Source organism: Triticum dicoccoides, chromosome 4A, assembly GCF_002162155.2.
Source record: "Triticum dicoccoides isolate Atlit2015 ecotype Zavitan chromosome 4A, WEW_v2.0, whole genome shotgun sequence".
Classification (NCBI taxonomy): domain Eukaryota; kingdom Viridiplantae; phylum Streptophyta; class Magnoliopsida; order Poales; family Poaceae; genus Triticum; species Triticum dicoccoides.
The window spans coordinates 598,518,733-598,528,419 of record NC_041386.1 but is presented as its reverse complement, the minus strand read 5'-3'; the positions used below and the strand labels follow the sequence as shown (position 1 = coordinate 598,528,419).

General features: G+C 42.1%; 1 pseudogene; it reads left to right on the top strand.

The window, feature by feature from the left end:
- The first annotated feature begins 681 nt into the window (after positions 1-681).
- Positions 682-3,872, top strand: LOC119283746 (annotated as a pseudogene).
- The last annotated feature ends 5,815 nt before the right edge of the window (positions 3,873-9,687 follow it).

The window sequence follows — 9,687 nt, the reverse complement described above, 5'->3', positions numbered from 1 at the left end:
GATGCAACCTAGTAGTGAGGGACAGCCAAATCAAAATAGGATGGTAGTGCTACTGCCACTAGCATTTTTTACCTTGTGGAAATTACTCCATTTCGATCGGTTTATAGGGCCCATGGTCATCCATTGGTGGTGCTCAAGTCGATCATTTCGTTGAGTGAGTCTTTGATAGGATGATTAATCTTCGTAGTGCCATGGTCCCATGCTCATCCATTGGTTAGCACCTCTGAGCTCCTTGATTATTATTCGGCTGGCCGTAATGGTGAGTATCATGCATATGGTATTACATCCGTAGTGTATAGTATCATAGATGACTTTATTTATTGACATGCATGACACATAGTAACACAATATTTAATATGATACGGTATCATAATATGATACTCAACCCTTTTTTTTTAATTAATTCTATGACACCTCATCAAATTTGCCTAGTTGACATGCATGATACTACTTATGATACTTTCATTACAACCAGCCTTCTGCCGTGCATTGCATGGTAGGGGGTCATAATCCAAAGAAAGTCTCAGAGCAATTAATTAACTACTTCTGCATAAGACCAAGACTTGGAGTAGCATATCCTGGACCATATATTGTGCTCGTGGAGTGGTATCAGCCAATCCCTCTCTGGTCATTCCGTTCTCACTCCCATCCATTAGTTGTTCCCTCCCTCGTCTGACCATTATGACTGCTGAGCTTTGGCATCTCGGACGAGCAGCTGCAACAATCCTTTGCATGTTCATTTTCCATGTAGCATCATCTGATTCCCGTGCTCAAGCCAGGATATCAGGTGGGGCTGGAACTTGCATCAGCAGGGAGCGGCATGCACTTCTGTACTTCAAGGATGGCCTTCTGGATCCTGCTGGCCGTCTCTCATCATGGCATGGCAAAGATTGTTGTCGCTGGGAGGGGGTCATGTGCAGCAACAGAACTGGCCATGTCATCAGGCTCGACCTCCGCAACACAGACAATTACGAAGCCGATGGCGCCGTCAGAATGTTCTCATTTAGAGGGGAGATGGGTCCCTCTTTGGCTGCATTACAGAAGCTGAGGTATCTTGATTTGAGTAGGAATGATTTCTATGGCGCAAGCATTCCTTTGTTCATGGGCTCTCTGGAGAACCTAAGGTACCTCAACCTCTCGTCGTCAAGTTTGAGTGGGAGAATACCTTCCCAACTTGGTAATCTCTCAAATTTGAGATATCTTGATGTTGGTGGGTCTGACAATTATCTTGATGTAGTGGATCTTGCATGGTTGTCACGTCTATCATTGTTGAGTTATCTTGACTTGAGCAATGCGAACCTCAGTCCTGTGCAGGATTGGTTCCACATGGTTAACATGCTTTCTTCTCTGAAAGTGCTTCACTTAGAAAATTGTGGCCTTAACAACACATAGTCTGCTACTTCAAAATCAAACCTGACACATCTCCAAGTCCTTGGTCTATCAGGAAACCAGTTTAACACGTCATTAAAGCACAACTGGTTCTTCTGGGATCTCACAAGCCTTAAGGAGCTTCACCTCTCCCATTGTGTCTGGCATGGGCCTATTCCTGAAGAACTTGGAAACATGACGCCCCTTCAGGTCATAGATTTTGATTACAATGATCTTGTGGGTTTAATATCAAGCAATTTACGAAATTTGTGCCACTTGGAAGAGCTATATTTGGATTACAACAATTTTAATGTGAACATTGGGGAGTTCTTGAATCAGTTGCCAAGGTGCTCATGGAGTACAATACAAGTGTTGTCACTGTGTGATAATAATATGACAGGAAAACTACCAACATCGATTGGTAACATGACCAATCTCAGTGTTCTTGATGTCAGTGCTAACATGATAACTGGTACTGTACCACTTGAAGTTGGAGCACTTAGTAACTTGACAGAGTTGGATCTGAGCTACAATAAACTAAATGATGTGCTCATGAAGGAGCATTTTTCAGGCTTACTGAATTTAGAGTATCTGGATTTGTCACACAACTTCTTGAAAATGGATATTGAACCAAATTGGGTTCCTCCGTTTAGACTGAAGAGCATAAACTTAGAGTTGTGCATAGTGGGCCCACATTTTCCGGAGTGGCTTGAATGGCAGACCGACATGGGTATTCTTTGTCTCGCAAATACAAAATTGGATGATGTTATTCCTGATTGGTTTTGGGTGACATTTTCTCGAGCTTCAGCCTTGGATGCATCAGGAAACATGTTGCGTGGTTCACTACCGGAAAATCTACAACACATGTCAGCTGATTATATATATCTGGGGTCCAATAAGCTTACAGGTTTAGTTCCAAGGCTCCCTATCAATATTTCACACTTGAACCTGTCCTCAAACTCTTTGTCGGGGTCATTGCCATTGGAGCTAAGAGTTCCATTGCTTCTGGAGTTGTTGCTGGCAAACAATCAACTTACAGGAACAATTCCATCGTCTATGTGCCTATTGACTCGCTTGAAACGGTTGGACCTGTCTGGAAACAATTTAACAGGAGATGTTATGCAATCTGGAAGGAGTCACATAACAATTCTTCAGTTTCCATTGCAAACTCTTCATATCAATTTGGTTCGATCATGACTACTCTAGCCTTGAGCAACAATGATCTCTCATGTGAATTTCCTAAATTTCTTCAGGGTGCCTCACAATTGAGGTTCCTTGATCTTTCATACAATAGGTTCTTTGGAGCACTCCCGAAGTGGTTACCAAAAAAAATGCCACAATTGCAAATCTTGAGGGTGAGATCAAACATGTTCAGCGGTCATATTCCTAAGAACCTTACTGACCTTGAAAGTCTTTATCATTTGGATATAGCCCGTAACAATATTTCTGGAAGCATACCATGGTCACTATCAAGCTTGAAAGCAATGAGAGTGAAATCTCGGAAAAGGTTAGGCTATGATTTTGAGGAGAATGATTTAGAGGTGAGTGATTTTGAGGAGAGCATACCAGTCATTACAAAAGGCCAAACACGTGACTATACCTTTGGCATATACGGGCTAGTGGTGAATCTTGATTTTTCATGTAATAGTTTAACAGGACAGATTCCAGAGGAGATAAAATTGCTGATTGGGCTCACCAATTTGAACTTATCAAGTAATCAGTTGATTGGCAAAATCCCAATTCAGATTGGTGCTCTAAAGCAGCTAGAGTCCCTCGACCTATCCTACAACAAGCTTTCTGGTGAAATCCCATCTGGTTTGTCAGCTCTAACCTCACTAAGCTACTTGAACCTGTCATACAACAACTTATCAGGCGTGATACCATCCGGGCCTCAGCTACAAGCTCTCGACAACCAGATTGATATCTACATGGGCAACACCGGTCTATGTGGCTACCCTCTCTCCAAGAACTGCTCTGCTAGTTCTACTAATGCAGCGCAAAGTGTCAACCATGAAGATGCAGATCATATCTCATATCTCTACCTTGGGATGGGCATAGGATTTTTGCTTGGCCTTTGGGTGGTGTTTTGCACCATGTTACTGAGGAGAACCTGGGCGATTGCTTACTTTCAGATCATTGACAAACTTTATGATGATGTTTATGTATGGGTGGCTATTACTTGGGCTCACCTGATGAAGAACCACAACGATGACGCAGCGTGAGGGAGCCCACGGCATGTGCAGTTGAACTGCTCAAGAGCTGTATGTTATTGCTTTGTGATTTGGAGAGTAAGTGGTACTATGGTGTGTGTATTGGTACTACTATATGTACTAGTTTCTGGTGCTATTATGAGTTACCTGTAAAGGTACTTAATGTACCGCAACACAATATATTGTATTTTATGGGTTGAATCAAGTGGAACTATTCCATAAATTTTATAAGACATCCTGTTTTGTAAACAGCTTGTTCTAGCCAGACAGAAAGTTGTGAGCATGGTTTCCTGAGTTGCTTGCGGTCTATGTTCCTGCTTGTGCTCAGGAAGGAGATAATGCTGTTTTTCTTTCTGCAGGGCTGTATGATATATCGTAGTTCCAGCGAGCGAACTGCATCTATTTAACTTGTTTTTTTACCTTGGTTCGGTATTTGGTCCGGAATACTACAGTTCAACCCTTGAGTCTGAAACTCTGAATGTGAAGCAATGATAATGAAGGACGAGAGGCGCCTGGCCTGATTGATTGCTCACCTGGCAAAGCAGGTAGGCAAGAGGGACACTGACTGATGCTAGAATGAAAAAGAATTTGTGCTGGTAACATACCTCAATTTGGTCCTCTACTTTGATGTTGCTGTATGGCAATTAGTACCCAGCATGCCTGAAATGTTTGTTTGCTGCATATCCAAGAAGTAACTTACTGATATTTCTGTAGTATTACACACATGACTTCTCTTGGAGAATAGGACCACAGATGCAACTAGTACCAAGCTTCTGGATTTTCGTCGGCTGGGGCAATACTTCCTGTAGAATTGTAAGTGTTAGGTTCTATAATTCTGAAATCTGAATCAAACCCAAGCTGCAAACTGCCGGGACTGAATTTTGGTGATACAGAACTTGGTGCATGTAGAGTTTAGTAGTAATCTATATATGTCTTTGCCAACATGATGGTTCAGGCATGTAGAATGTATGCAACAGAAGCAACGCCCAAGTCAGTGCTCAGTCTGCACCATCCGAAATCTGCCGCCTACAGGTTTGTCCGGCCTCTCCTCTGCTGGGGACAAACAACGCCGTCAACAATGCGGTGCAGGCAAGGCCTCCATTGGCACCTCTGTTATTGTCCTTCAGAGCTACTGCACGGAAACGAGACGTTTCTTCCGATTCCGAGTCTGTCTGCAATAAATGGAAACAGTTTTGTGAGCTCTTCAAGGGGGTCGGGATCTGGTCAGCAGCTTTCCGGCGGCCCTTCAATCGTGCCAGTGAAGCTCCACTGCAAAAGCCTCTCCTTTGGTGCCTACGTTTTTCGCCCTAGCCCTTCCGATGTTCTTTTGCCTACGGTGCTTACATCTTGCCATAGCAGGAATCAGGGGTAATAGTAGTACTACGTACCAGATCATCATCATCCATCAGACCATCTTCAAAGGCAAGGCCTTCGGGTACTGGAAATCCAAACTTGTCATATATGACCATGGTATATAAAAAGATTTCCAGAAGTGTAAGATAGGTACATAAAAACTTGATTACAACTGCAAGATCACTCACATAGCAAAATGGGCATAATGCAAGACTACTCAAAAGACTAGATGTATAGCAACTTTCAGTTGCTCCACTCCAGCAACGGAAACAATTGTTATAATCTTTATTATGGCAAAGAGAATTATTTCTGAACTTAAGGTCACCGACACTGAGAAGCCAACTTACATACATTCTTTGCACAATCTAGCTATAGCACCATCGGTTAACTTACCTGCAGCTCCAGTAAAGATTGCCATATATTCCACTTCCGATTGGACGAATAAGACAAGTTTTCCGATAACAGAAGCATCTCAGCTCCCCCATTTCATCACGAAATTGGATAGTCATTAATAACAGCAACATCGTGAATTCCAGATTGAGTTTTTAGCAGCATATTTGCATGCTCTCATAAACAAATTTCACCATGCCAAAGGAAGTATGTAGGCAGTGCAAATCTCAACTAGCTGATGAGCAGAATACTTATTTCACATGATGAGATGTGGAACGAGACCACACACATTGGCACGGTTGCAGAACCTCTCATGTTCTGTTCTCCCCTACGGGATTGCGCACAGCCAAGGACGCAAACTCATTATTCTTTTTCTTCTTTGCAGCTAGAAATCACCACGGCCATGGAAATGTGTATTTTCCTTTCAGACCCACAGTTGATCTTCTAACATGTCGTATTTATCAAAAACAGGAACAGCCCAGATTTAACAACTTATTGAGAAACAGATGCAACAAGTGCAACACCTCACAGCCTGCTGGGATTAAATTCTTCTCGCCCCTTCAAAGCCTTAACACGGGAGGTGATATGTTAGGAACTCCCCCAAAGTGCCGAAAAGTGGAATTTTGCCTTGAAACTCTTGAATTCTGTGTTGAGAATCCCATGAGAAGATGATGGAGCTGCCATTGTTGCATTACAGAGTAGAACCTGATAATAATCGCGGGTGATTCAGTCTGGGGAGTGAACAAATCTCTGTATATTTGTCAATGCATTAATAGCAGTCAACTCAGCCTCTTAGTATAGGATAAGCACAAAAGCACGCATTCTTTAACAATCTTTAAACGAGAGCATGCACATATGAGGAACTGTAAGTTATATAGATAGAGAACAAATTGGACTCAAATTTGAGTCCACAACAAGTACTTGAACCTCGGAAGTGTAAAGCACACATGTCCTAAATATATAGCATAACTTATATCTATACGAGGAAAACGGAAATTGTATGATCTATATATGTTTCTACAATTAGTTCTACTACTAATGGGCTATAAGTTTCTAGTGTCTTGCGGGCTTTTTCAGTTCGTCAAGGGACGATTAGTTCCTGACGTCTTGCAGGCTTTTTCTGTTGACCAGGCATCTGTGTCCCATTTGCCTCTCAATCCTACGCTATGCTGCCAAGCAAAGGTTCCTAAACAAATGCTAAGTGGTTGTCATGCATTCCGATTCACGCAGCACGCACACCGGATTGTTGAGCTTGACTGTGCACATCTTTCTCTTTATTGCGTGTGGCACTAGAGAAACTACCTCGTGGAGCTTTTATAAAGACACACACACATCCATATGCCACGAATATATGTGTCCTTTCCGTACATTGAATAAATTAAGAAACATGTACACTAGTCCATAAACAATTACTACATATCCATGTGAGTATGTTCAACTGTAACTAATTATAGGCTTATGCTGGTGGGCGTATTTGTTTTCGGCTGATCAGAAACATGTACACTAGTCCATAAACAATTACTACATATCCATGTGAGTATGTTCAACTGTAACTAATTATAGGCTTATGCTGGCGGGCGTATTTTTTTCGGCTGCTCATTCAAGTGCTTACATGTGGATGCCGTTGTTGTAGTGCAATGTTTTATTCTCCTGGCCTATATATAAGCAAACTCCTTCTCATTGAGATAGAGTAGCCCTTGTCACCCTTTTGCATTGTAATCTTTATTGTTTACTCCTTTTATTATTAATGAAATGAGGCAGAGCTAGCTAATTGGCGCACGCCTCTAAGAAACAATGACAATGATATTTTTTCCCGTACTTGAGAAATCCAGACAAGCAAAACACGATGTTAGAATCAAACTAGCTTTGGTTTCTCAATTAAACATCCAAAAGCAATGACAAAGTGCTAAGAGCAAACAAATAGCTACAATTGAGTTTGCTTCACGAATTAGCCATTGGTGTTGATAAAAATGCTAGAAGGACAAATACTGACAATTGTGCTTCCAAATTTACACCGACCTCCCAATATCCCACTCAAATAAAAAGACTGGGTAGTGAAGTAGCTCCATGTTGGCAACAAAAACACGCTGGATCAATATTACAAATGTGCTCTCGAGTCCGATCACTACATGCAAGTGGTGTGGATGTCAGATGTCATATCAACATGCATGAAAGCCGTGCAGAACTTGTGAGAGCATTGAAAAACTTGTTTTTCCTTCTTTTAGCTAGGTTGACACATATACCTAATTCTCTTGATGGATCTTAATAAAGTAGCGATCAATGAGACCTGTACATCATCCACTAGAGCACCTACAACTTCTATGACAATTACAAATGAAGGATCTTGCTCCCAGACACTCTTCCTCCGCAAAAATGTGGATGGAGTAAGATGACATGTGAAATTCATGATCTGTTACCTAGGCGTGCAACTTAATCAGAGGTAGCCAGCTTGATCATCTAGCTTCACAGATATAACTACCAACTACATAATCTGGGCTTGTCGCAAAAAAAAAAAACTACAATATACAATCTTGTCTCTTGTCATGCGCATCAACCTATGGGAACTTGGGATGTTACCTAGATTGTGTTACCAAGGGTACAATTGTTGTTGACGTGTTTGTTAATATGCTAACTAGATGTGTTGATCAGCTAGAGCCCTGCATAAAAGAGATCATCTCCTATTCTTCGTGACCATTGAATGGTCACCAAGCGAGCACAATCAACACATACCCGCCTCATTTTGACAGTGCCCCATGCCTTGCTGTCTTATTGACCCGGGCATCCCTAGTTGCGCCAAGCGGAGGATTGTCTCAAGCACCATATATGTCTTTGCCGAAGCTTCTGATGCCGGGATCGATCGCTACATGCACATGTTGTTAATGTGAGATGTCATCATGTATACCATACAAAACTGGTTAAGAACTTTTGAAAACTTTTTGTTCACATTTTAGCTAGGTTGATGTATATACCTAAATATCTTGATCCAGCTTAATAAAGTAGAGATAGATGGAGCTGGAGCACCTACAACTTAGAATGCCAAATAAGATCATTAGAATAATCTAGGGCATTCCATCTTAAGGCAACACGGAATTGTTTTCAAAGAGACAATTAAAATAATTATGATGTAAAAAGTAGAAGCAATCAACTAACCTTATTAGAAGCACAAAATGGGAAATTATTCCCAAATGTTGTAAACCTGAAGTTAGATTTGTAGTAATTCCGGACGAATGCGTCGACAACCGTTTGATGTTCTACACGCATCTCAATGCAAGTGCTAGTGCCACATCATCATAAGAAAAACGTTTGGTCTGGGGCCGAAACTAAGGGAACAGTTGCATCTATTCCGTCTAACCCAATCACCCTCTCTCCCGAATCTTGTCGTCACTCATTTCCCCTTGCCCATTTCCCTCCATTCCATCATGGCCGAATCATATCTCTTTCTCGGCGCTGCTCCGGCGATGGTGCTGGCGACGGTTCGCGGCAGTGGTGCGATGGTGCGGTGCGGAGGCAGAGGCTCGCACGCTCTTCTCTGTCGTTGTAGTTTTTGCTCTTTGCCATATCAGCGCAGCGGGGTACTGCAACATGTGTGTCATTTTGCCACCATTACTCGCACTATTTTTTGCAGTGATTTGGCCGTAGGTGCTCCCTCGCAAAAGGCAGAACTGCAAAGCTGCACAGATATCTTTCTTGCACTGCCCGACCAGATTGCTGTTACCTCCCAATCCCATGCTTCATGGATATGTAATCAACGACCTATTCATCTCTAGCAGTTCGGGAGAGACTCAATAAAACAACGAAGAAACACCCACAACCCCTCAATTATAGCTGCTCACATTCAGAAAAGAGCATGCTAATGCCACGGAGGAAGCCGGATTATAACGGCAGTCTTGAGACCAGCCGACGTGGGATGTAGTGATGTAGACTGCCACGGCTGGTTGCATGTGCATGCAGATGCAGTACATGTAAAATTGGTGCATGCAGACGTAGATGCATGTGCGCGTTAATATATACCAGAGAGATTACATGGGATACAGTTGGGCCATGAGTCCAAGATTATAAGTTAAATTAAACCGCAGATTACTACAATCCAACAATACACAAGTATTACAACAGTATGGTGTGAGGGCATTGCAAAGATCGTCCTAGACCCACCTACCTTCTGGACTTAACTGTTCACCTGGCTAGAATTTTAGTGTCAACCGCAAGCGACATAAATATGATAGCTAGTCATTTATTTAATGCGATGATTACTCTCCCTTCTGTCCATAAAACATGACATGGAGCGACATATGTAAAGGACACCCTTTCATAAATTTATAAAATTGCAGCGGGGACATGCTCTATTGTCTCAGGTAAAAAAAACCAA